The 25,788-nt window shown below is 37.3% G+C and overlaps 1 long non-coding RNA gene across 1 annotated transcript in view; it reads left to right on the forward strand.

Annotated features, from left to right (window-relative positions):
• Positions 1 to 25,172, forward strand: part of LOC148116818 (uncharacterized) — a 32,428-nt gene extending 7,256 nt beyond the window's left edge. The window contains exon 2 of the long non-coding RNA XR_015731403.1: positions 24,948 to 25,172. This is a non-coding gene — a long non-coding RNA (uncharacterized LOC148116818). The remainder of the gene's footprint in view (positions 1 to 24,947) is intronic.
• The last annotated feature ends 616 nt before the right edge of the window (positions 25,173 to 25,788 follow it).

Consider the following 25,788-nt stretch of genomic DNA (forward strand, 5'->3'; position numbering starts at 1 on the left):
TATCTTCTTGATCACATGTTTTGCATGCATTTAAACTGTCCTTTGTCTTTGGAGATACTAGAGTACAAAAGTTTGAACAGCATGGTCATTTCTTGGATCTCAGCTGGGAATGTTGGCTATGACCTGATGTTAATGATAACAGTGATTAAACTTATGCAAGCACTGGGGAGAAGTTGGGAGGTCACATTGTCACACAATTATCCAGTAAAGTAGAAGTCAGTTTTATGCTGTTTATATAAGGCCCATACACTATGGTATCACTAAACAGAGCCAGATGGTGTCCTCAAGTCTTGTTTGAGATAATTGGGTCATTTGTTTTTCCTCTAACATGATATGATTTCACCACCCTTTCCTAAAGGCTTTTCAGAAATTAGGCTCCATGAATGCAGAAAGCAGCTGGAATGAATTTTGGGGGGAAAAATCATAACCCTCAAATCTTCCAATTCAAATTTGTGTAATATAGACTGTATATGTATGCAGTATATTTCCAATTTTTCTATTTGAATTTTTCATATGACATTATTATTTCATATGAAAGTACATGATTATATCATGTACATATTTATTTATTTAGATATAATGTATGTCTGGTTGGATTTAGGGTACTTGCTGTTTGTTTGAAATCTGAAGTTTTAAACTGGCTAATCTGATGCTTGGCGTTATTCTTTTACAATACTAGCAATGCAATTTAAAATGCACTTAAATATATATCTTAGGGATAGATATGCAATGATATTTTCTAACATTTCTTACAAGTGCAAAATTTTTGTTCTCTTCTGCAATTTATTACTACCTTTTATTATTATTATTATTATTAATGGAACTTGTATGCCCCTCTATCTCCAATGGACTCAGGGCGGCTCACAACAATTAAAACAAAGCAAACAAACCATTAGAACAAAAATCCAAGTTAAAATTAACAAAAATTCAATAAAACCCAGTTAAAATTCTATTAAAACCCCCATCAGTCCAGGGTGGCCAGGTGAAATAGCCACGTTTACAGGCCACGGTGGAAAGAGCAAAGGTTGGGGGCCATCCAGAGCTCCAGAGGGAGTTGATTCCAAAGGGTGGGTGCACCCACCGAGAAAGCTCTCTCCTTTTATTCTAATATATTTTCAAGAGAACACCCTTTATTTTGTTCAAGATTGTCTTATCTATTTATTCAATTTATATGTTGCCCATCTCACTATCAAGTACTCTGGGCAGCTTACAGCACCATAAAAACAAGAATATAAAGACATGAACACATTAAAATGAAAAGAACAGCCTCCAGACATTTTGACAGGACATCCAGAGTATCACCCAGAGGGCCTGAGATGGAGAGATAAAGCTGGGTGTTATTTGAATATTGATGATACCTCACCCAAAACCAATGGAATACCTTACTCAGACCTCATGTAGATATTAAGTAGGAAAGGATAGAGAATCAAGCCCTGAAGTACCCACAAAGTAGGTCAAACATCCATCAACACTGACTGGAGCTGTCCTTGATGGATGGAGGAGAACCAGCCTCCAACTCTCAAAGTCCATCCAGAAGAAAATCATGATCAACTGTATCAAATGGCGCTGAGAGGTAAAGAAGAGCCCGGATAGATGAATTACATCCATCCCACTCCTGTTAGAGGTTATCCACAGGTGTAATCAATGCTGTGGATCAATCAGTCCCAGACCCTGTTCTGAAAGGGGTTGAGATAATCTGTTTATGTTTATGTTTAGCACCTATACATGCTATCTTGTACATGTTTGACAAATAAATAAATAAAATAAGTACAGCAATGATCTCTTGAGGGGAGTGCATACCACTGCGTCCTTAACAGCTGGCAGAACTAATCCCTCTCTGAAAGAGGAATTAACCATAGCCCAGACCTACTGACGTATCCCTTCCTGCCTACCCTTAGCAAGCCGGAAGGAACATGGATCTAAGACACAAATGGCCGAACTAGAAGCAGCAAAGACCCTGTCCACTTCTTCAGGTTAAATGAGCTCAAACTACATCCAGATAATCATACAAGACTTGCCCACCCCCCAAAACACCCACAAATTTTGTGTGTGTGTGTGTGTATTTTTTTTTTTAATTTGATTTATATGCCGCCCTTCTCTGAAGACTCAGGGCGGCTTACAATGTGCTCAGCAATAGCCTTCATCCTTTTGTATATTTATACAAAGTCAGCTTATTGCCCCCACAAACTGGGTCCTCATTTCACCTACCTTAGAAAGGATGGAAGGCTGAGTCAACCTTGAGCCTTGGCGAGATTCGAACCCTGCAGTAATTGCAGGCAGCTGGTCTTAATAAGCTTAATAACAGGGTGCCTTAAGCCCCTGTACTACCAAGGCTCTATTTGTTTGTTTTCTGAGGTTTTCGCGGGTGTTTGTATGTAGGTCTTTGGTTATTCGGGTTTTCTCCTGCGTAAAATTGGAAGTGTCTTGGCGACGTTTCAACAAAGTCTCATTCGTCATCTTCAGGCTGGTGTTTTCGACTTCGTGCTTCTAGGAGCAATGTGTGATCACAGCTGTTTCTTCCTTTTAACTGATAGTGGGGGTGTGAACTGATTGGGTGGGAGCTTGGCTGTGTTCTGAATTTATATATATATATATATAAATTGCTACTTGGTCTTTATTCCACTTGTATAATAATGTCATGCATCCTCATGATATTGCCTTCATCTCATCCCTAACTGTACTTTACAGTACAGGAACTACAGTACATAATTTGCCCCTTATTATTTTAATACTGTCCAAAGCATTTTGAATATTGGACAACTATACCTTCCATTGTTATTTCTTGGTGCATCTCAGAATGGTGATCATGGCTTGCAAGTACAGACTGGACTAAACAACCTATTTCTAGCCTGCATTTGCCCTAATCCTTACCTCTCATCAATGGAGAATCTCAATACCCTGCAGGTCCTTTCACAGCTTGCTAAGCTTGGGATTTTACATGTCCTCCTCCTTGCTTCTGTCCATTATTCCCTGATCTTTTATTATTAATCTTTTCTTATAAAATAAGACTATGGGCTGTTTGGGGACAAGGAGTTTTATTTTGTTTGTGAGCCTCTGCAAAGCAACATGGACATGGAACTTTGTGTAAATAAAGCTGTAAGACATTCCAACTTCCTGATGGTTTACCCTGTCCAATGTCAAGGAGAACATTGCTATACCATACATCACAGTCTGTTTTTCCCAAGCTTTATTCGTTTGTGCATCTCACCTCCTGCTCCAGTCCGTTGCCTTCTCTTGATATGAATGGCAAGAGTTTGCTGAATATCTGACCTCGGCATGCGCCTTTATTATGAAACATGTGCAGATGTGGCTCTTGCATACTGCTTTGATGAGACTTTTGGCTTCCTAACCTTTTGCTCCACTGGCCATGACTATAACTTACTAGCTCCCTGGAGCAAAGCTGACTTGATTCTCTTCTGCTCCCTTGATATTTTCACTGAAAGCGCTTATGACCTCTCACTGCGATACCTTAATTTCATGTACTGCCTCATGCTCACAAACTGAAAAGAAAACTAGATTTGACTCTTGCCAGACAGCAGATGTTACAATTGGGGTAAGGCAGAAAAAGAAGCAGCAGGAATTGCCTAGCAGAGAAATGTGAATAAGGACTTGGTTTAGCCAACTGGTCTTTCTCCAATGAAAGAAGGATGTAGGATGGTACACATGAAGTGGTTTTGGGTATTGCTACATGGAGGCAAAAAACGTCTAGGGAATTTAACAGTTTACAGTAGGGTACCATTATAGATATGGAACTGGAAAAATCTGTACATTATCATCAGTGGGAATGGCCTGTTGTAATATCATTACATTTTTATTCAGTTTTAAAGAGAAAGCAATACCGAATTGTGCTCCAAGTTTTAAATGGATAATGCTTTTCCTGGATGAAACCCATTTGGCAGGGATAAAATTCCTAAATGCTCACATGCTTCTGGAGAGCAAAGGAACAGGGTTATGGAAATTGTCATAAGTGGAGTACTACTGTGGTAACCATGCCATTTTTAGCTGGCAGAGTACCACCAGTGGAAGAAGTAAAGAAAGCAGCAGAGGAAACTTATTTGCTTGAATCAGGCTGAAAATAAGTAAAACACTGCATCTCTCCAAAGCAAGTAGGCAAGCAAGCAAGCAAGTAAGCAACCAGCTGGCCGGTGGCCATCCAACCAACCAACCAACCAACCAACCAACCAACCAACCAACCATTCAGCCACAACACTGAAATGTTTCATTGATTTAATTCTTTCATCGTGTTAATAATAACTGAATGGCCTTAAGCCCAGCTCTTCTGTGCTAGATAGGTAGAATGAAAAAGTAAAGTCATGCTTGGAGCTGGATCATTTCATGACATTTGTAGTTTGTTTTGGCAACAGTGCAAAAATATTTTGCTTTCACTTTTTGGAATACTTACAGTTTCCCAACTCCTCAAAATTCTATTTTTTTCATAGTAATCTCCCATGCAACTATTGATCTGATCTGGATCAGACAAGACCAACAAAATGCTGCCCTCTGACTAAATATAAAGATGGAGTACAAATATTATCATAAACATTTCTCCACTAAGCACTTTTGGATCTATCCTTTCTTGACTGGCCTAAAAAGTTGGTTCCTTGTCACCACTCAGAAAATTTTTTAGACTTTATACCTCCCTCCATTTCAGTTGTATGGTGAACCTCTATCTCTAATCTTGAATCTTAATAGGTTCCATTGTTTGAAGGATTGCTCAACCCAAGTTTAGTTTATGCATCTTCAAGAAAAAAAAAAGGGCTGCTGTGAATCTCCGGATTAGTAACTGGAGAAATAACTTTAGTACTAAAACAGCAGACTCGACAGCATACAAATAATCTGGTCACAATCTCTCCCTGCGTGATATATTATGTCTCTTTATTTGCCTCATTTTTTAGTTTATATTAAGTAACTCAGGAAATCTTCATTTTTTAAAAATCTCCAATTCCTCTGCTTTACAGCAGAAGTAGTAATTTCCATGAATCAGAGATTTCAACTTGCTCCCTTGATTACTTGTAAGCCACTTGTAACGTTAATTGGAAGGGAAGAGGTGGTGCTGATGTTTCCGGACAAATATTTGTCACTTTGGAGACGTTATGGGTGAGAATGAGAATGGGGTTGCCATTCCCATTTGTGAGCTTCATTCTGGAAGAAAAGCCTCAAAAAAATAGGCCATTGAAATTTTGGCAGCGTAATATTGATGTGCTAAGGAGTTATAGACTGGAGTCAGAGTTCTCAATCTTGTATAGAAAGGCCACAATCCTTTCCGTCCTTCTTTTTCCTCTAAGGCCAAGGTCTGCAACCTTAAACACTCAAAGAGCCATTTGGACTTGTTTCCCACAGAAAAGAAAACACTGGGAGCCACAAAACCTGGGTGGCCGTGGCCAATTCAATTCACTCCCACCCAGTCACATGACCCCCCAGCCACGCCTACTGGGTTTGGTGGCTCTTGGTGTTTTCTGTGGGAAATGGGTCTGTCTCTGTCTCTCTCTCTCTGTCTCTCTCTCTCTGTCTCTCTCTCTCTCTCTCTCTCTCCCCCTCCCTCCCTCCCTCATTTTCCTCTTTTTCCTCTCCCTCCCTCCCTCCCTCCCTCCCTCCCTCTTTCTTTCTTTCTTTCTTTCTTTCTTTCTTTCTTTCTTTCTTTCTTTCTTTCTTTCTTTCTTTCTCTCTTCTCCCTCTCTCTCTCTCTCTCTTTCTTTCTTTCTTTCTTTCTTATATTCAGTTGAAATTTATCTTCCCATAACTTCATATCATTACGTTGTGCTCTCTGATTCAGAATAGACCTTGATTCACTTTTCTGTGATATCCCTGTACTATTCTATATCCTGCAGTCTAAAAACGGCCCCTTTCTTCTTTCAGTCTTTCCTTGTAAGACTGGGTTTCCAGGCATCTCTCATCACCTTCAGTGCTATTTTTTGCACCTTTCTAGATATGGTAGCCTGTAATAGACACAGTATATGAGGTTGAGCTTGAGAAATGGCGCGGGTGGCAGTTTTTGCTGATGGAGCTTTGGCAGGGGAGAAATGGAATCCAAGACAGGCTTGGTCAGGCCAGGCCAAGCCAGAAATACCTTCCAAAGTGATACAAATACCCTCCCCCTCAAAGTGCTGCCAAGGTACAAGGAAGAGAGGGAGAGGGAAGGGGAAGTGGACAGGCACTGTGGAGTATGGTATGTCTATGGAGCATCTCCTGGCAGTGATGAGAGCAGTCAGGATGGTTTACAGCTGGCCTGAGGCATTGGGAAGAAAAGGAGGAAGTTGGTAATGGAGAGGTTCAAGCCCCTTCCTCTATAGCTCAACTGGGGAGCTGCTATTGATGCTTTTGCCAATTTGCAGCCGCCATTTTAGGAAGCTGGTCCCCTTTTCTTGTATTTTGTACAATGCCAAGACATCCAGCAGCTATAATTCGGAATTCAGTTCAAAATGCAACAACACAGTTATGAGCATACCTTGGTATAGGTAGTCAACGACTTACAACAGTTTGTTTAGTGACCGTTCGAAGTTACAATGGCACTGAACAAAGTGACTTATGACCATTTTCACACTTACGACCATTGTAGCATTCCCATGGCCACGTGAATAAAATTTGGATGCTTGGCAACTGACTCATATTTATAACCGTTGCTGTGTCCCAGGGTCATGTAGTCCCCTTCTGCAATCTTCTGTCAAGCAAAGTCAACGGGGAAACCAGATTCACTTAACAACCATCTTACTAATTTAACAACTGCTGTGGTTCACTTAATAAACGTGGCAAGAAAAGTCGTAAAATGGGACAAAACTCACTTAACAAATTTCTCACTTAACAACATAAATTTTGGGCTCAATTGTGGTCATAGGCTGAGGACTACCTATACATCCAAGTAACATCGTAACTTTGCATGCTATATTGCTTCCTATATTTATTTATTTATTTATTGGTTCTATTTATATGCCGCCCTTCTCTGGAGACTCAGGGCGGCTTACAATGAGTTAAGCAATAGCCTTCATACTTTTGTATATACCTGCTTAGTAGGGCTTTCGCAGTGTTCTTTTTTATACAAAGTCAGCTTATTGCCCCCACAATCCTGGTCCTCATTTTACCTACCTCGAAAGGATGGAAGGCTGAATCAACCTTGAGCCTGGTGAGAATTGAACTCGCAGTAATTGCAGGCAGCTGGTGTTACTTAACAGCACTTTAAACTGCTGCGCCACCAAGGCTTCTGGTTATGATTCAAAGTTCACCTATAAAGTCCTACATGACAGAGGAATGAATGCTCTGTGGGACCCCCTCTCTACCCAATAGTATCTGCCCATCCCACATGCTCCAATTGAGAGGAAATGCTTTGGGTCTCCTCCACAAAACAACGCCATCTGATGTGACCTAAGAAGCAAAACATTTCCATTACAGCTCCTTGACTCTCCAAATCCATTGTAGCTCCTGGACTTTCATGATTTTTTAAAAAAAAAAATCGTTACACACACACACACACACACACACACACACACACTGACCCAATTACAGATGGAGGGGAAAAGGGAGAGATGGGATCTGTTGTTAATCAATCAATCACCTCCAGCGTGGTTGATCGATTAACAACAGATCCCATCTCCTTCTCTTCCATCTTCATCTTCAGATGTATAGGAATCTGCATTTTTCTCAAAGAATGGGCTGATAGCTACATATTGACCCATCCCGCACTTTTCAGATATATTTTTTTGTATGGTTGTGTCAGACAAGCTTATATGTAAACAACAGAAGACAGAATTTGGATTGAATCCAAGCATTTCTTTTTAAATAAACATGCTTTCACCCATGTATGAAAATGTTTTTGATTGGAAGATGGAAGTGTTTGCATCCAAAGCATTTTTTTTCCTTTTGCTCTTAACATCTTTCAAATCTAACAAAAATTTCCTTATACGGGTAAACATTTCTGAATACGAGAAAGGTGGCAATTAGTAACAGCAATAGTATTATGGCAGAGCCATCGTATAACAAAAGGGCGTTGCATGTAAGGAGTATTTTAGCATCTTTTCTGCATTTCACAACTGCAATGCTTATGTTACATACATAATTTATTATAACAGTTAAATCCACCCTCAACTAAAAATAACAAGCACTACTGCATGGCTATCCATGAAGATTAGTGTTGCCAACTTTGCAAATAAAAAAATTGAACTTTCATGCATAGCTGATAATATATTTTTAACCAAATCGGGAACTTAGTATAAATTGGATGACACTGCAACTATCTAGTGCCTAAATTAAACTTAGATCTTGGGCTGGGTGGTTTTTTCTTAGACAAAAGATAGCTTTTGGACAATATTAGTTAAGAACTAACACTACATGTTGGCATTTATAATCTTAAAAAAAGGGATCAATTTTCGGCTATACCGTATTTCATCCATCTACAAAATTGATTGGGCTGTATCTCAAGGAAGCTGTAAAATTAAGATTTTTGAAGGTGGGTCCTTTAGCTGCGAGTATTAAAAAAATGGATAAAATCTCAGTTCCACAGGCTGCAGCACAACCTTTCAGAATTGTGATCATGAAGCTGAATTCACCCAGGCTCCTCAGTTGTTGGAGCTGTCAATGAAAGGTCTTTCATCAAAATTAAATTGACTTTAAGAAAATAAAGAAAAAAAGAAGCCCCATGGATTTCAAAAGAGAATGCCTGCAGTGCGAAAATGAATTATGAAGCTGTTCAGGTTCGGTTTCAAGTTTATGACCTATTCTAACCATATGTTTTACTTGTTCTATATTGCCCAAATGAATGTACATCTGCATTTTTTCATCACAAGCTTAAATAAAGTTCAGATGTTTAAGGCCTGCTAGGTCATGTTTCACCAATATAAACATAAATATTATCTCCTGTTAGCTTTTTTTTTTTAAATTGGATGGCGCTGTTTCAACTTTCTTTAATGGTTTTTGTAACGTTTGCAAAGATCTGCAAAAAGCTCTTATTTCATTTAAGCCATACAGTAAATGAACCTGCAGAAAGTATATTTTTCCATAAGTAAGATGGAAACGGAAAATGAGGAAGAGTTAATCAAGAATAGACCACCACAATATTCCAACCACAGTATGTGTTCGAAATTAGGAATGTGCTATCTATTTTACAATGAGGGCAATATACTGGTTTAGCTGGGTCTTTTTATGGTTTTTAAAAAGTTTAAAAGACAGTTTCATTTGTAATTCACCCTGAGTTTAAATGCACAACTTCCTATCATATATGCACCTATTTTTTAAATGCACAGATAGATTTGGACTACTATATCTGGCTTGCAAAAATCTGGATGCCTCACCTTCCAAAATTGATTGAATTATAAATTAAGACTATTAGAAGTAAAAGGCAGGCATATAAAATTGGTTTATTTGTTCACGGTTACAGTAAGACATTTACAGAGTCAATTTGGTTTAGTGGTTAAGGCACCAGACTCGAACTGTGAATTTTAGTTCTACTCTAGGCATGAAAAACCCAACTGGATGGCTTTGGCCCAGTCACTCTCTCTCAACCCAACTGACTTCACAAAATTGTTGTGGAGAAAATAGGAGGTTGAGAAAGTATTACAGTAGGTATATTTGCCTTGAGTTATTTACACAAATAACAAATGTTATTTATTATTTGCAAATAATCTAAAAAAAAATCTTTTACAAACTTTTGCTGATAAAGTTGAAAAGTTGACATTTTATGGTGTTGTTTATAGGTAAAGAATAGAATATGGGATGAAGGCTTTTATATTTAGCAGTTTAGGAGTTAAAGAGTTTATTACATTTCTTTATATTTCTTGCGATGAAGGTTGAAAGACACTTCTTTATATATTTCTTTCCTTTTTAATATTATATTCTTCTGTCTTCTCTTTTCTTCTTTTTGGTACTTTTTATTCATTCTGTCTCTTTGTTTCTAAGTTTAGTTGGTATTAGATTTTATTATTGTAATTAAAATTCTCAGTAGAAATTATACTTAGTTAAATATGTCAGATTTACTGGCTCTGTTATGCCTTTTCATATGGATATTATTGTCCCATGTTTTAGATGTTTTTTTTTAAATGTTTAACATTCTAAATAATTTATTGAATATTTTAAATCTGAATTTTCTTTATGTAGAAAAAAACAAACAAAACCAATTTCAGTGGGTGTATTGAATCCCTGTGGATGCCTGCATGTTGCAGAAAAGTATTTCGTGGAAAATATTTTGTCAGCTGGATGGGAAAAAACAGTAACATTGCAGATAGCATTGGTGGAAATGGACACAGTTAATTTTCTGCTTTCACAAGGAACAGCCTGAAATATGAATCCCCCATTTTGCTCCTAATTCACCTTGAAAAATTCCACTTCTGGCATAGCAAATGTAAATTGTCAAACATGTACTGCAACAGAGTATAGAAATACGGAACACATTCAGAAATGAAAGCTATTTATTCTGCTTTCTGTTATACATTTGTTCTACCTCTGCCTGGCAAATGGGTGCTGTGTCTCTTCTTGTTGTCATCCAGAAGTGTCAAAAAGAAATGCTTTCTCCAGTTGTTGTAAGACTTTTAATGCAATTTTGTTGAGACTGGAATCCATTAATGTGACATTTCGTATACGTGTAGTTTTAATGAATTAGGTCTGGAGAAGAACTTAATTGTTTTATGAATTCCATAGAGACAAATCGTAGTGTCCACATCTTTCTTAGTATTAGTAATGGAACTAAACCATGCATACTGGATAATCATCACCCATTTTTTCAGTTTAATCATGCAATTATGTCCATATTTCTTGGTGTATGTCTTTCCCTAGGGGTTGATCTCTCTAAGGCAGGGGTGTCAAACTCGCGGCCCGCGGGTTTCACATGCTGGCCGTGCCCACCTTCGTTTTAGTGAAGGGAACAAAAATTACAATATATCACATGACGACAATGTGTCATTGCAAGTTTGACACCCCTGCTCTATGGTCTCTCTCTTATGGCTTTCAATCAAATTGTAACCACACACACAATTGAAACCTCTTATTAAGCAAAATGGTAAATAAGAGAAAAGCAAAACACTACACTTTTAGATATTATGAGATAATTTCCTGGATTTCATTAACATATTGAATGATAAAATAGTTGAAGTGTTATATTTTTGGTGTCAGATTTTCATGGAAATATAATCCTAAATTACAAATTCTTCTTGAAGTTTTCTGCAGAGTTATATTTTCTTAAGGTAAAGTTAAATCTCCTTTTCTTAACAGGACAGTCATTCTATCCTATGCAGGACTGGTCAGACTTTCAAACTTTTTCTTTTGGACATTATTTGCCAAGAGACACAAAGAAATCAAATAATTGATTCTTCTGAGCCTTTGGTTTGTAATGTCAGACTGCCAGCATGTAAATTCATCTATATTAATCTATCCAAAGGATTATATCAGGATCTGAATAAGTCAATCTCCTTGTTGAAGAATTCTCTGCACTCTGTAATTAAAATCATAGCAATGGATGTGTTAAACACACAGTAAATCAAACAATATGTTTATTTTTACCAATTATTTTTTCACTCTAAACAGATATTCAAAAACCTGATTTCCTAAGCCATTGGACCATGTTACCATTTTCTAGACATTATCTCATTCATGCAAGTTACTGACATACTGTATCTAAAGAACTTTATTACAATACTTAGCTCATTTAATTTTCTTCGCAAGATTCTGGAAGAGTATATTGTAGTTCATGATGAATACTGAACATTCTTAGAAGACAATTTCATATGGAAATGAGATTAAGTTACATTCTCTCCTGTCAGATGTTAACGTTTAAAAAAAACATGTAATGTTGCTTGGTCTTCCGACAGCTAGCAGTTCTGACTTTCTATTAGAGGGAAATTGCAAAAATGTTACTCTAAAGCACCAGTTTATGAATGTGTAGCTTTCTGTTTGCCAATGGGAAGTTGCATGTCTTTCATTAGAGGCAAATAATAACCAGCTTTTTTCTTCTTACTCTGCTTATGATCAAAGCCAGTATTCCTTTCCAGATGTGTTGGGACCATGACCCCTTTAGTTCCTAGAAAACATTGCTACAATTTTAATACATCTGGAGAGCACTATATTATGGAAGATTATCTAAGAGATACTTAGCTGGCCTCTGCAAAAAACAGGTTGCTGGATTAGTGTGATCATCACTGACTCTTCTCAGGCAAAGATAGGTTCACTGAGTATTGTGTGGAGGTCCATTGTGAATGGTTTTTATTACTGAATTTTTAAAAAATAAACTAATAAACATTTTAAAGGTAATAATGCTTGGTGCGATGCTGTGAAGATAAATGCTAAGCAAGGACTTGAAGCTGCAGGACTTGAAGTACTCCAAAATTCTCTTAGTTGGAGAAGTATTGCTCAAAAATGAAATAAAAATAGTGCCTGTTTTTATTTCATTTTTGAAGGTGAAACATCTGGTGCTTTTCTTTTCAGGTTTTCTTTGCTGAATGCACCTGTCCATTGTTTAACCACCAGGTTTATCTGTTCGTGGGCAATCAAGAACTCTGCTGGAGGCATCTTTAAATCTGATGCTGGGCTTGGACATACTGTAGCTGATTCTTAAATTCTGCTGTGTACTTAGACATACTGCCATGGATTCTTGTGTGAAAAACTATTTCACTTCCTGTTTTGGATAAAAGTGGGGTATTTGTCCCCCAAATCACATTTGTCATAAGCAATGCGATTCTTTAGCAAAAACTAGGAAATGTTCTGCCCCAGCTACGGATCCCAAAGAATGTAGCACACACAAACTCCGAACAAAACTCAGTTTACTTCAAAACACAGTCTTTTGCAAATGCAGGCTGTTAATAAAACATTCTTAACAATCTGCCAGAAATTCCACAGATAAGATAGAGTCTTACAAGAGTTGGCAGAAAGCCCAGAAGCCAGGTTTGCAGAGAAAATCCAAACTCAATGATCAGCAAACGAATGAACGAACGTTGTTTCCTGCAGCTTTTTACAAACTGTGTGCAAATTTAAATAGGCTAAGGCAGTGTTTCCCATACTGGTTGGGGAATTCTGGGAATTGAAGTCCATGCATCTTAAAATAGCCAAGTTTGGGAAACACTGGGCTAAGGGAATGGCCAATTAGCCCCAAGCCTTACTCTTTTTTTTTTATTGAAAAAGTTTTCAAATACAAATTTCCCCCCCTTTTTTTCCCCCTCTCCCTCCCCCTCCCTAACCCCCCTCCCCACCCATCCCCCCCTGTGACTTCTTCATAACAAAAAAAAAACCTAATTCATAACAGATTACTTACTCCCTCCTCTAGATATTGACCTTTACTTACTAAAAATATTATTAATATTATAACATCCCCCTTTATCCATACATATCAGAAAAGAGAAAAGAAAGGAAAAAAAAAGACATTATACTATGACATTATAGAATAACTTCTCCACTTTAAAACTATACGATAAGTCCTACTTTAACATTTAATCTTCTATATATATTACTATAACATTTCAAAGCGGCCTTCCCCATAAAATCTAGTTTAACATTTATTCCACTCTATCCATTTCCTCCACTCCCCTAAATATAACACTTAAAAATCCCTTTTCTTAAACTAATCAATCTACTAACTAGCTTATTCACCCACTATCATGCAAAATTGCCATACACAACATTTCTTAACATCTTTGATTCACTGCCCACACTACTTAAAAATATATGTCTATATTTTCCATTATATCTAAATAAAAAAAAAGAAAAGACAATGACTTTAAATTTATAATCCATATAGTATCTTCTTTGAGGTCTTTCCACTGGATTGGTAGAACCAACATCCATAATCGGGTAACATAGCTTACTGGTGCAACAGTTTATTCAGGATCTTCAATCATATCTGCCCCCATCAGTAGTAAATATCTTCTTATATGTATAAAAGTAAAAACAACCACCCGAGTGACATTATAATTATATTCCATATAGTAATAATTGTGGGTTTCATCAGGATTATTAATTCCCATCATCGTAGTGGGTAACAACCCGATCTTCTGCATGCCCCAGCATAATTCTCTTGCCTTGTGATTCAAGATAATATAATATGTTTATCAACACAAAAAGAAATTCCAAAATGGATAATTCAAATCCATCAGTTTAAGGCTCGTTTCACGTCCCCAGATTACGGCCATGCAGAGATCTGCCACAAACCTCAGGATGATATTAACCAATACGTCCCCTCTTCTGTGTTTACACATAATCGTTCATATTTTAAAATCACTGGCTTCACTGTTGCCTGATTTAGAAATTTCTATTTTTATGCCACCTATTTCTTTTTTTCTTTTCTTTTTGTGGGTTTGGTTTCCATCCTGGTTCCCTTTCTACAAAATGTGTATCATCTGGTCGGTTTTTATTCTGCTTTGTAGATTGGTCTTGTTGGTTTTACTTTTGTATCTCATGTTTCTTTTTTATCCCTTGTATATCCCCTAATTGGTTTCCATGTTTATCCTTGCCTTGATAAGTCATCACATTAAGATTAGATGCCTCTTCTCTCAAATTTGTAGATAGTCCAGCTGGGGTATCCAATAAATCCAAAGGCAATTCATCTGGTACAGTCTCTGTAATTCGATATTTTACCTTTATTTCCGGCTCCTTCTGCTTATCCTGTATTATACCTGAAGATGTTAAGTTCATTTTCAACCTATTTTGATAAAATTCTTCCGCTCTTTCAACAGTATTTAGCTGATATCTTTCTCCTTGGTATCTAAATATAATACCAACTGGGGCGTCCCACCTGTAGGAGATATTTCTCTTTTTTAACTCATTCACCAGAAAACCAAATTTCTTCCTTTCCATCAATATCTTAGGTGGGAGTTCCTTGTAAATCCAAATCTTTCTTCCATACAATTGCAAATTAGAATTGAAGGAATTTTGTACGATATTATTCCTAATTTCCTTATCTGTAAAATAAATCACCACATCTCTAGGCAATTGCCTTTGCTTGGCAATCCAGGAGTTGATTCGATAAACTCTGTCGATCCTACAAAACACTTCGTCAGGTTGAACCTTTAGAATCCCAGCTAGAAATTCAGAAGATATTTTCCTTAAATCATCTCTATTATTTTCCTGCAAACCTCTTAATCTTATCGCATATTCTGTGAAATTATATTGTACCATTAAAATCTCTTTTTCAATCTTCTGTTGCAGATTTTCTACATTACCATACTTTTGATCAGCATCCATTTTAGGTTTTTCTTCTAAGCTATTATCCTGAGTGTTTGTCAAATCATTTTCAATTTTTTGAATTCTATTGTCCAATTTATCTTGAATTTCTTCCATTTTAGACTCTAGTACATTAGTATTTGTGTCCAACTGTATCATAAATCCTGTAAAACCATTAACCACTTTTGAGAATTTTTTCTCCAAAAAATCAAACTTAGATTTCACCAATTCTTTAATTTCCTGCTTAAATTTTTCAAATTGCTGATTCACAATCTCCTCCCTTCTTTCAATCTCCTCTATAAAAAATTCTATTATGTTAAAATCAGGTTTCTGAGACTGAAGAATTAAGACTTGTTCCTTTAAGTTGTTGGTGGGGGGATCCCCCCCTTCTTGTTTATCTGACTTTATGAGTCTCAGTGCCATGTTTCCGCCCAGGCAGGCTTTGTTAAAAAAAAAGCAAGAAAAAAAAAAAAAGGACTTCTTTCCAATCAACAACAATATCAGGTCTCCAAGGGAAAAAAAAAGAGAAAAAGACACAGGAGCGAAGTTTTGTCTACAAATGTAGCCAGTGGTATTTATTCCGCTACATTGTGGTAATAGAAAAGGGAAGGACTTTCCCTTTTAGCCTCTCCTCCAGCCGACGCCATTTTAAAAGGCTTTTTTTTCCCTCTTTCTTTTCCTCCTCTCTCTTAAGTAATTTTTTTTAAAAAATCAGTAAAATACTTGCGGTTCAGTATTACAGGTCCAGCTCACATTTTCTTTGAGTAGTCTGTTAAATTTGCAGGCTTGCTTTTGACGCCTGGCTCTGCATCAGCAGAGGTCTCCCAAAGCCCGGAGCGGCGGCTGGGGATACGGGGCATCTCATCCGCTCCGTCCCAAAAGTAAAGAAAAAACTTTTGGGACTCCGCAGAGAGTTCTACCCACCCCTGCCAGCTCTATCTCCGTTTCCTCATGGAAACGGAGTTTTTTCGAGCCGCCATTCCGTTGTGAAGGCGGCTCTAACAGGCGATGGAAGCTGACGATCCCAAAGGAACGTCTGGCAGCGACAAACAGCAACCCGGAAGTGCCCCAAGCCTTACTCTTGAGGAGACCTCCTCCTGAGTAACCACTCCTGCCTTTTGGCAGCTCTGCTTGCCCATGCATTGAGAAGAAGCTCCTCCACTTCATCCTCTTCACTTAAAGGAGCCTCTATAGGTTCTAAAGGCCCTGGTTGAATCCCTGCCTCTGGCACTACATCTTCTTCAGCCTCCTCACTGTCCGACTTGAGCGCCGGCTGCACAGGCTGCTGGTGCGACACCACACCAGCCTCCTCGTCATCGGGATCAGCAACAATCCGCGCAGGCCACTGGCGGGCCATAACAGGAAGTGAGCAGGCAACCTGGAAAACAGAAAGGAAGAAGTTAGGTTTGGAAGGCAATTTTTGAAAGTCGTGGCTAGAGTTAATATAGATAGCCCTCAACATATGACCACAATTGAGCCCAAAATTTCTCTTACTAAGTGAGACATTTGTTAATGAATTTTGCCCCATTTTACAACTTTTCTTGCCATGGTTGTTAAGTAAATCATTACAGTTGTTAAGTTACTAACATGATCGTTAAGTGTATCTGGCTTCTCCATTGACTTTCCTTGTCAGAAAGTCACAAAAGGTGATCACATAACCCTGGGACACTGCAGCCGTCGTAAATATGAGTCAGTTGTCAGGCATCAGAATTTGGATCATGTGACCATGGGGATGCTGCAATGGTCGTAAGTGTAAAAAACCAGTCATAAATCAGTGCTATTGTAAATTCAAACACTCACTAAATGAGTGGTTGTAAGTTGAAGACTACCTGTATTATACTGTTGTGGCCCCGCCCTCTGAGCCTGTCCCATCGGAGGAAGAAAGCTCTGAGCATGAGGAAGAGGAGTCAGCCAGGCCTCCCTCTCCAGGCCCCTCCCCTATGGCACTGTCTCAGGAGCCGGCCGAGGGAGAGGAGATTAGCTGGGAGACAGGTGTCTCGGATGAGAGTGAGGGAGAGACGTCGTTCCTGGATACACGCCTCCGAAGGCGTGATAAACGATTGCAGCAGCTCAGGAGGTGTGCTAGGGATTAGAACTGAGTTACTGGACCACACCCCAGAGACTATATAATAGAGGGTGGTGGCCAGTGATCCCTGTGACGAACAAAAATAAACCTTGGATAGTCACTAAAGCCTCGTCTGAAAACTGCTGAGAGGAATATTATTTCTGTTGGACTCTTGCACGCTGAGTATATTATCTTTCTGTTTTCTGTGGAAATAAAAGCACTTGGCAGACGGTGTGTATATCGCTGCCAAGTTGGAGATAAAGACCTGGGTGTGTGCCAAGTGCTTCCTTAACCCTCGGCTGGCTGTGTTTGTGTGTGTGTGTGGACGGGGACAAATCATATACTGGCATGAAGACCTTAATAAATATACCCCAGTAACAACAACAAAACTCCCGCTCCATTCACCCTGTGTGATTTTTGTCTTTTGTTTGATTAGAATAACATTACAATATTACAGTAGCATTACAATAACATTCTTTCCTCCCCAACAATGGTATGTCCATTATACAGTGGTACAGGTTTTCTCTTTTTTTGTTAGTTCTTTGACATTTTTATGCATTACATTTTTATTTTTCAATAGCTGTAGCAATAGCACCTAGACTTATACACCATTTCATAGTGCTTTACAGTCATCTCTAAGTAGTTTACAGAGTCAGCATATTGTTCCCAGCAATCTGGGTCCTCATTTTACCAACCTCAGAAGGATGGAAGGTTGAGTCAACCTTGAACCAAATGAGAATCGAACTGCCGAACAGCAGAAGTAGCCTGCAATACTGCATTCTAACCACTGCACCACCAAAGCTCAGTGATCAACAGTCTTTCAAAAAAAAAAAAAGAAAGAAAAAAAGAAAAAAAAGAAAAGAAAAGAAAACCAAAACAAAACCACCAGAACCAAAATAAAACACCCATCCCAACAAACAAAACCACTTCCATCAATAAGATATATGCATACGCCAAAAGAAAAAAAAAGTCTAACAATTTTCTTCCTTTCGGCTTGTCCTTCTTCCATTTGTTCCTCTGATGTAGACAGCACATGATTTATATGTAGCAACTTGATTTTAGGAATAGCACTCGTTATTTCCTAGCTTCTGCCAGTGGAAGTTATTCTATTGATTTAGGTACGTTACTTTTGAGGGCCTCAGATAGATGAAAACTTTACAAACTATGGTAGCTGCTGGTTAATCCCTGATGAATGACAAAACAAAGATATAATTAAACGGGAGAGGATTGGGAAGGAAGGAAGGAAGGAAGGAAAGAAAGAGAGAGAGAGAGAGGCAGGGGGGAGGGGGGAGAGGGAGGGAGAGAGAGAGGAAGGAAGGAAGGAAGGAAGGAAGGAAGGAAGGAAGGAAGGAAGGAAGGAAGGAAGGAAGGAAGGAAGGAAAGGATCTACTATTATGCCTTGGGAATTCTATTTGCCATTACAGACTGAGGAGATAATATTTTATACTGGCTACAATGTAGTGCTTTATACAAATCTTATTTTCTTTGGCTGATTATTAGAAAATGCTTGGGAGGTTCAGTATGGTGGGGTCTAATGTACTGCTGCATCCCTTCAGGCTCTCATTTTGCAGTAGACCTAATTATACCATTCCCAGAAACCAACTTTGATTTCATATTTGTTTACTGGAAGAAATAATGCTAATATAGTTATATGCACATGTGAACAAGGAGGGATATAGCAATTTTTCTCCTCTGTCTCCATATCTGCATTTTACATTTCTAGATGGTCAGATCTCTATCAGTTTGCCCTAGGGCCCAGAATGGAACTGTTATTCAGCAAGTGTAAAATGCAGAAGGAAATCTAACGAGCATTGCAGGAGGTAGAAAGTCTCTAAACTTGCTCTCACCATAGCCCCTCTTTCCCACAAAAATATTCAAGAATATTTGTTATGTGATCCTATTCATATTAAACTGTAATGCAGAGCAGTTCTTTTTCCATGTGTAAAATCTCTGGCTTTTGCTGAAATGGATATAAAATCTTCATTGCTTATCCAGTTCACAGCATCTGGAAGACAATATTTAATGTTCTCATTTTTTGTTTTATTTATCACATGGAAAAATGTGATCAAGATACAAGTTGGAGGTTTCCCACTGAAGTATCACTGAACAGAAAGAAAGAAAAAATTAAGCAGAGCTGAAATCTCCCGACAGTTTTTCAACTGTTTGCATTTTTGAAAGGTTGGGAAGCCTCACACAATTCTTGGAGGCATGATATTCTGTCCAAGATAACAACTTTCCCAGAGACCTAATTTATATAGTTTCTTATTTCCCCCCCTCTCTTTGTGAAAGGCCGATCTCAACATTTCTCATCAGATACTAAAGTGGCTTACTATAACTCTCAGAGGTGAGAGAAAAACTAGGTGGTTGAATCCATTCTTATTTACTTATTTATTCCTATCTGAATATTTATTTTTGATTATTTTAAGGTTTTTATGCTGTAAGCCGCCGAGAGTTGCGTCAAAATGAGAAAGGCAACAAATAAATTTAACAAATAAAAATAAAATAAATAGCTCAGTGCCAGAAATCTGCTTCTCTTTTTATATATGCTATTTTTGTATTTAAGCATTTATTTATTTAATCAATAAAATTTTTGTTTTTAAAGTTAAAACAAGATCAAAAATAAGGAAGTCAAAAAGAATATGAAGAAAGATAAGAAAGAAATAAACATAGTGGAAAAAGTGAATGATCCAGAACAAATATTTAAAGAAGCGACTTCCTTTCTTCTTTGGAGCAATCACAAACATAATTAATACCATTTTTGCTCTTCCAAATTACATAGCATAGATCCCTTCTTCTCCAAAACAACCCTTTTAATCAGTAAATCCAGAAATCACCAGATCATTTGATTTCATTTTCAGCAGAAAGTCCATGAAGTTTTCTAGTCTTTTACAAAATAGTTATGTTCCTTTCCTAATCAAACAAGTCAGTTTAGACCAGTGGCTCTCAACCTGTGATCTGTGGACCCTGGAGGAGGGGGCAATGTCATCACAGGGGGACCGCAAAGGCATGAAAAAAATTCATGATTTTATGATTAAAAATGTACGGTTTAAATATTGAATTAAGTCTTGGGGGTCCACAGCCATGATCCGTGGCCACAAAAGGTATTTAAAGGGGGTCCATGTTGAAGAAAAGGTTGAGAACTTTAGACAATTCTGCAAGTTCTGCTATTGTCCATTGTAGGTATTTCTGTGTTTTTGTATATTTGCGCATAGGATAGCCTTGTGCAGTTTCCTCTAGTATCCAATTTTTAAAGTCTTATTTTTTAAAAAAACAAATTCAAAGCAAAACATTTTCTCATGGGAGGGATTCTTTATATTTAATTCCAAACTCTCATTTCAAATTTATCTGCATCTTAGACCATTTATAACATTCTAAAATGTTATTTCATTTTATTCCTATTATTTTAAGTTCTTAAATTTATCTTTGGAATCTTATCTAACTCCTATCTGGTGCTAATAATTAGTTGAGAATATTCCTGTGCTCAGGCATGAGTAGCAATAAATCTTTTTAATTGGCCCTTCACATGTGGGCCAATTTCTTTTGAAAAGATCACCAGTACTGGGTGATCTTTTTCACCCAGTACTGAACAACATGTTGTTCCATAATTAATAAGCAATTTCTTAAAGTGATTAGAAAAGGAAGTATGCAAACTTGGTGTCCTTTCAAAGATGCTAAGTGTGGTTTGAGCACAATGGCTATTCCCTTGTTTCCAAATCTCTAAATCCAGCAGAGACTGGTAACGTGGTATCCTTGAAAGGAGCAGGTATCCGAAGCACTTGTGGGCAATCTCAAATTTTCTCCTTTAGAGAGAAATTATAAAGAACCCACTGGCTCATCATTCCAGTACTTGTGATCGTGGAGCTATCTTTAGTCTGTCATTTCTTTCCCGGAAGTCCCCTAATAAACACTATTAAGATGTAAAACTGACATAATATGATATGTCAATAATAAAATAAGAGCCTTGGTAGTACAGGAGTTTAAGGCACCCTGTTATTAAGCTGGTTATTAAGACCAGCTGCCTGCAATTACTGCAGGGTTCGAATCTCGCCAAGGCTCAAGGTTGACTCAGCCTTCCATCCTTTCTAAGGTAGGTAAATTGAGGACCCAGTTGTGGGGGCAATAAGCTGACTTGGTATAAAATATACAAAAGGATGAAGGCTATTGCTGAGCACATTGTAAGCTGCCCTGAGTCTTCGGAGAAGGGCGGCATATAAATCAAATTAAAAAAAAAATAATATTGGTATTTTTTCCAGACAGTTACAGCCACTAGGACTTTCAGACTTGGTTCAATGTCTTTTGATCTTGTGAAGATGGCATTCTAGAGATTTATAATTATTCTATGCTGAATTATATTTAAGTAAGCCTTGTTTTTAGTAGCATGGAGATTTTGCCCATCCCTAAAGCTGATTGCTAGTTTGTATTAATGATATGTGGTTGAGGTAAGGGAAAATTTGGATATGTTTTAATATTCTTTTAATTTTTCTCAATTCAGCAGGATGCAAATGTAAAAATGGCAGCCATTTTGATTTCTGTATCCCACCAAACAGCAAAACAAGTGAAAACACTTTTATGAGAAATAAACACCCAAATTCTCTCTCAGTCAATATAAAGCTGGAACTATAAAGCTGGAATCTAAAATACTAAGCTCTGCAAATAAGTGAATTTATCAATGTAAAATCTATAAAATGCTATTAAACCAAAATTGAATCTAAATTAAAGGAGGATAATAAATTAAAATAATAAGGTAGCTATTAGTCAGTAACTTTGAATAGCTATAAAATTAAATAACAAAAGATAAGCATAAAATGTTTCTGGCCTAATTAATGCTTATTATCTGTCAGATTTTATTAAATTTAATATGCTATGGCAGAGAACTTGCCTACTCTGTATATTATAAAATTATCATTATCTTGAACTAATAAATGAGTATAAAATTGATTTGTACAATTTTGGTAGCTGTAAAAACTGTGGATAAATGTGCTATGGAAATTGTTATAGAAGATAATAATGTAATAATGGGCAGGTTAAAACTACTGCATATCTTCTTCACTATAATTAGGGCCAAGGGCGTCACTATAGTTTTAACCTGACCCTTATTACAGGGCCAAGGGCGTCATGCTGTATCTTGTTCATGATTCAGCTGAAAGGATGTAATGGGCAAAGTAAATCCCCTTTTATGATGCTTTTTTTGGTGTGTGTGTATGCCTTAAAATCAGTGTAGACGCCTTCTTGACAAGTCCCTGCAGTTTTCTCTTAAGTAATTTGCCATTTGCTGCTTCCTAGGGCTCAGAGAAGGTATCTGGCCTAAGGTCATCCAGATAGCTTTGTGCCTAAGGTAGGACTAGAACTCACAGTCTCCCAGTTTCTAGCCTGGTACAAAAACCAAACTGGCTATATAAACCTTTATGTTTGGGATATTATCTGGATAAAGTATTCTACAGGTGGCATTTATTAATAAGGAACTTTGGAACTCTGAAAGGTCAGACAACCCATCCTAACCATTACATGATGCTTCATAAGGGTGCTTCATAAGGGTTCTAACCTGCTTATGTTCCATTTGTAAGTGGAGGATGAAGATAACCCAGGTAATGATAGTTTCTTCAGTTAGAGGTGGTATTCTGAAGCTATCATTATAGAGCCCATTTATTTATTTACCTTATGGCAATTATAGAGCCCAGTTCTATTGGAAAAGAATAGTCTTAATCAGTAACTCAGTATGGACAACCATAGTCTAGCCTTCACCTTCATCACACCTGCCCTAAATTAAGCTTTTAAAAACAAGGTACCTGAAAATTAGGTCTGAAAAACTAGACTTTATAAGCTACAGAGGGACAAAAATCAGAAAAAATGTCCAACAAGTTTCCATAAAGCAGTTATGGTGAAGACAGCTTCAAAATGTTTAAAAGCAGCAGGGATATATTTTCTTCTTCTGTCTTAAAAGTGTCATGTGGATATTCTGGACCACGAAATTTCCATAGGCTCTCCACTCCAATTCAGAAGCATGAATGATCACTGCTGAATTTTGGAAAGCTTAGTACCTATTCAAATTAAGTTACTTTCTGCTAAGAAAGTATCCTCAATCTCTTGCCAAAAACCATACTTTTATTTATCTATTTATTTATTTTGATAATTTATTTCCAGCTGATGCTCTTTGTTATACTGAATGAGGGTCTCAAAAAGTTTTCTAATTTTTGTAGAGGTCTTAGAAGGAATTATTGCCTTATCTGCATAGGAAAGGCAGGTTTTTTTTAGCAATTTAAAAGAGTGGAAGTTCACATTATGTAAATAATCCATTATGTCATTTATATAAAGTCAGATAAGGATACAACCTTGTCTCGCACCTTTGAAACTTGGAACAGCAGTTCATAAATGCCTGTGAGAAGTGTATTTGGAAATGTACTAACATGTAGATAATAAACAGTATAATGGCATAACAATGCCAATAAACAGTAGCAAGTGACTGTCAGTCATCTTGGTTTTTAATTTTTGACATGGTTTTATTCACAATATAGAGTCAAATGCTGGCGGGAGGGGGGAGACTAGGTGATTGGAGAATGTTTGTTTAAAGGTGACTAGGATAAAATTCTGCAAGGATCAACATAACTTCACTTTTTATCCCATTCTATTAAAAAGTGAGAAATTTCCTCATTAAAGCTTATGGGGAAATATTTTTTCTTTTTTTCCAAATTGAATCTTATTGCAGTGGCTCAAATTGAATCATATGGCCATTGGATATCAAAATGAGAAATTCAAGCTGAACCATCCCCTCACGTTGAAATCTCAGATCTCCAATTCTAATAGAATCGGGCTGATATTGCAGAGCCCCAATATATGTTTGATTGTTCTATATGGGATCAATGACAGATCAATATACCAGATTCAGATTATGAGCAGTTTGGAACACAAGGGCTGTACAACTTTTTCTTGCAAAAAATAGCAGCCTTAAGTCTGTTCATCAGATGAATCCTTCATACAATTTGCTGAGTTCCAGAGAAGAAGAAGGAGGAGGCAGAGAATGAAGAGGAGGAGAAGGAGGAGGAGGACGAGAAGAAAATTTCTGATAATTTTAGAACAGAAGTCACACAAAAAATAATAACACTTAAATGATACCATTGCTGTAGGAGACTTTTCAATCTGAGAGCCTCTAATGAATTCTGTAGTAATGATTAACTGATTTTCAACTTCATATAGGTTAGATTTTGACATTTGGGAAAAGAAACTATTATTATTTCTCCTTGGGTGATTTTATTTCAAAGGAAACATTTACTGAGAGGAAAATATTTCTTGGATTAAATTATCTATGGGCTTTTGGCCTTTTATGTTTATTTTTGGTATGACACTAACACAATTTTAGCCGCTAACTGTAATCTACCATGAAAGCTAAGTAGATGGAATGATTAAAAATCATACAGAAATGAGAGGAAGTGTGGTAAAAAGGATGCTGGTGATAAACAATTCTCCAATAGGGAAAAGAGACCATATAAAGTTACCTGAAATGTTGATTGAAATGAGTGAGGCCAAAAGGCAACTGAATGCAAATCAATCAGAGCATTTTGTTTCTCTTTGGACCCATTTGCAAGATAACTTTGAAATTAATTGTGCATGAATAGTTCCTACAGTCCAGATGTATCAGTAATTAAATCCAGTAAAAATTTCCTCCCAGACATACAGTCCTAGGGCTTTTTTTCTGTCTCCCCATTCTCCTAAATCCAATTCAAAACATACTTTTGATTTGCATTGTTTTGATTACTTTCAGATTAACGTGGACATCAAGATGCTGTGATTAAGGACATGTTTATATATTTGCAAGTCTAGAGCTTGGAAACAACCACCACCCAATCAATGCTTGCCAAGAGCTACAAACCAAAAGTTGTCTGGTAATCAGTAATTTCCTCGTCAGTATCTTAGTGCCTCGTTTTGCTCTGTCTCCAAATATGTATCATTTCCTTCTGATAATGATATTAAATTGCTATCGTTCTCCACTTTCTAGGCTTATCATGGTGGTAAACTTCCAATTAGGATCCTAACTGAAAATCCCATTGAATCTAACACCTCTGCTATCAGTACACTGCTATTTCTGAGGCATCATTTGCTACCTTGATTTCCCTGTTAATAGATATAATACTAGTGTTAGAGGGATATGCTAAAATGGCATATCCCTCTATCTATGACATCAATTAATCAAAAGACAGGTTTTTTTTTTAACCACCATCTTTGTCTGGGAGACTTCATAAAGAGTTAATACTTCTGAATGGTGCAAAATTTTTGAATTGTATAAAGTAGCTATGGACATATGATGTGACACCCACAAAAATACAGCATAATTCGGTTAATCCTCCAGGGAAAGATTGAAGGCAAACGAGGTCCAGGCAGAAGAAGAATACCATGGCTTCAAAATCTAAGGGACTGGTTTGGACAACAGCACTTTTTCATGCAGCTGTTGATAAAAATAGGATCACCAACATGATCGCCAACGTCCAATGACAGATATGGCACAAAGATCCTTGATAGTACAGTGGTCTAAGCACCCTATTATTAACACAGCTGCCTGCAATTTACTGCTGGTTCGAATCTCTCCAAGGCTCAAGGTTGACTCA

Source organism: Pantherophis guttatus, chromosome 1, assembly GCF_059756535.1.
Source record: "Pantherophis guttatus breed Tessera chromosome 1, ASM5975653v1, whole genome shotgun sequence".
Lineage (NCBI taxonomy): Eukaryota > Metazoa > Chordata > Lepidosauria > Squamata > Colubridae > Pantherophis > Pantherophis guttatus.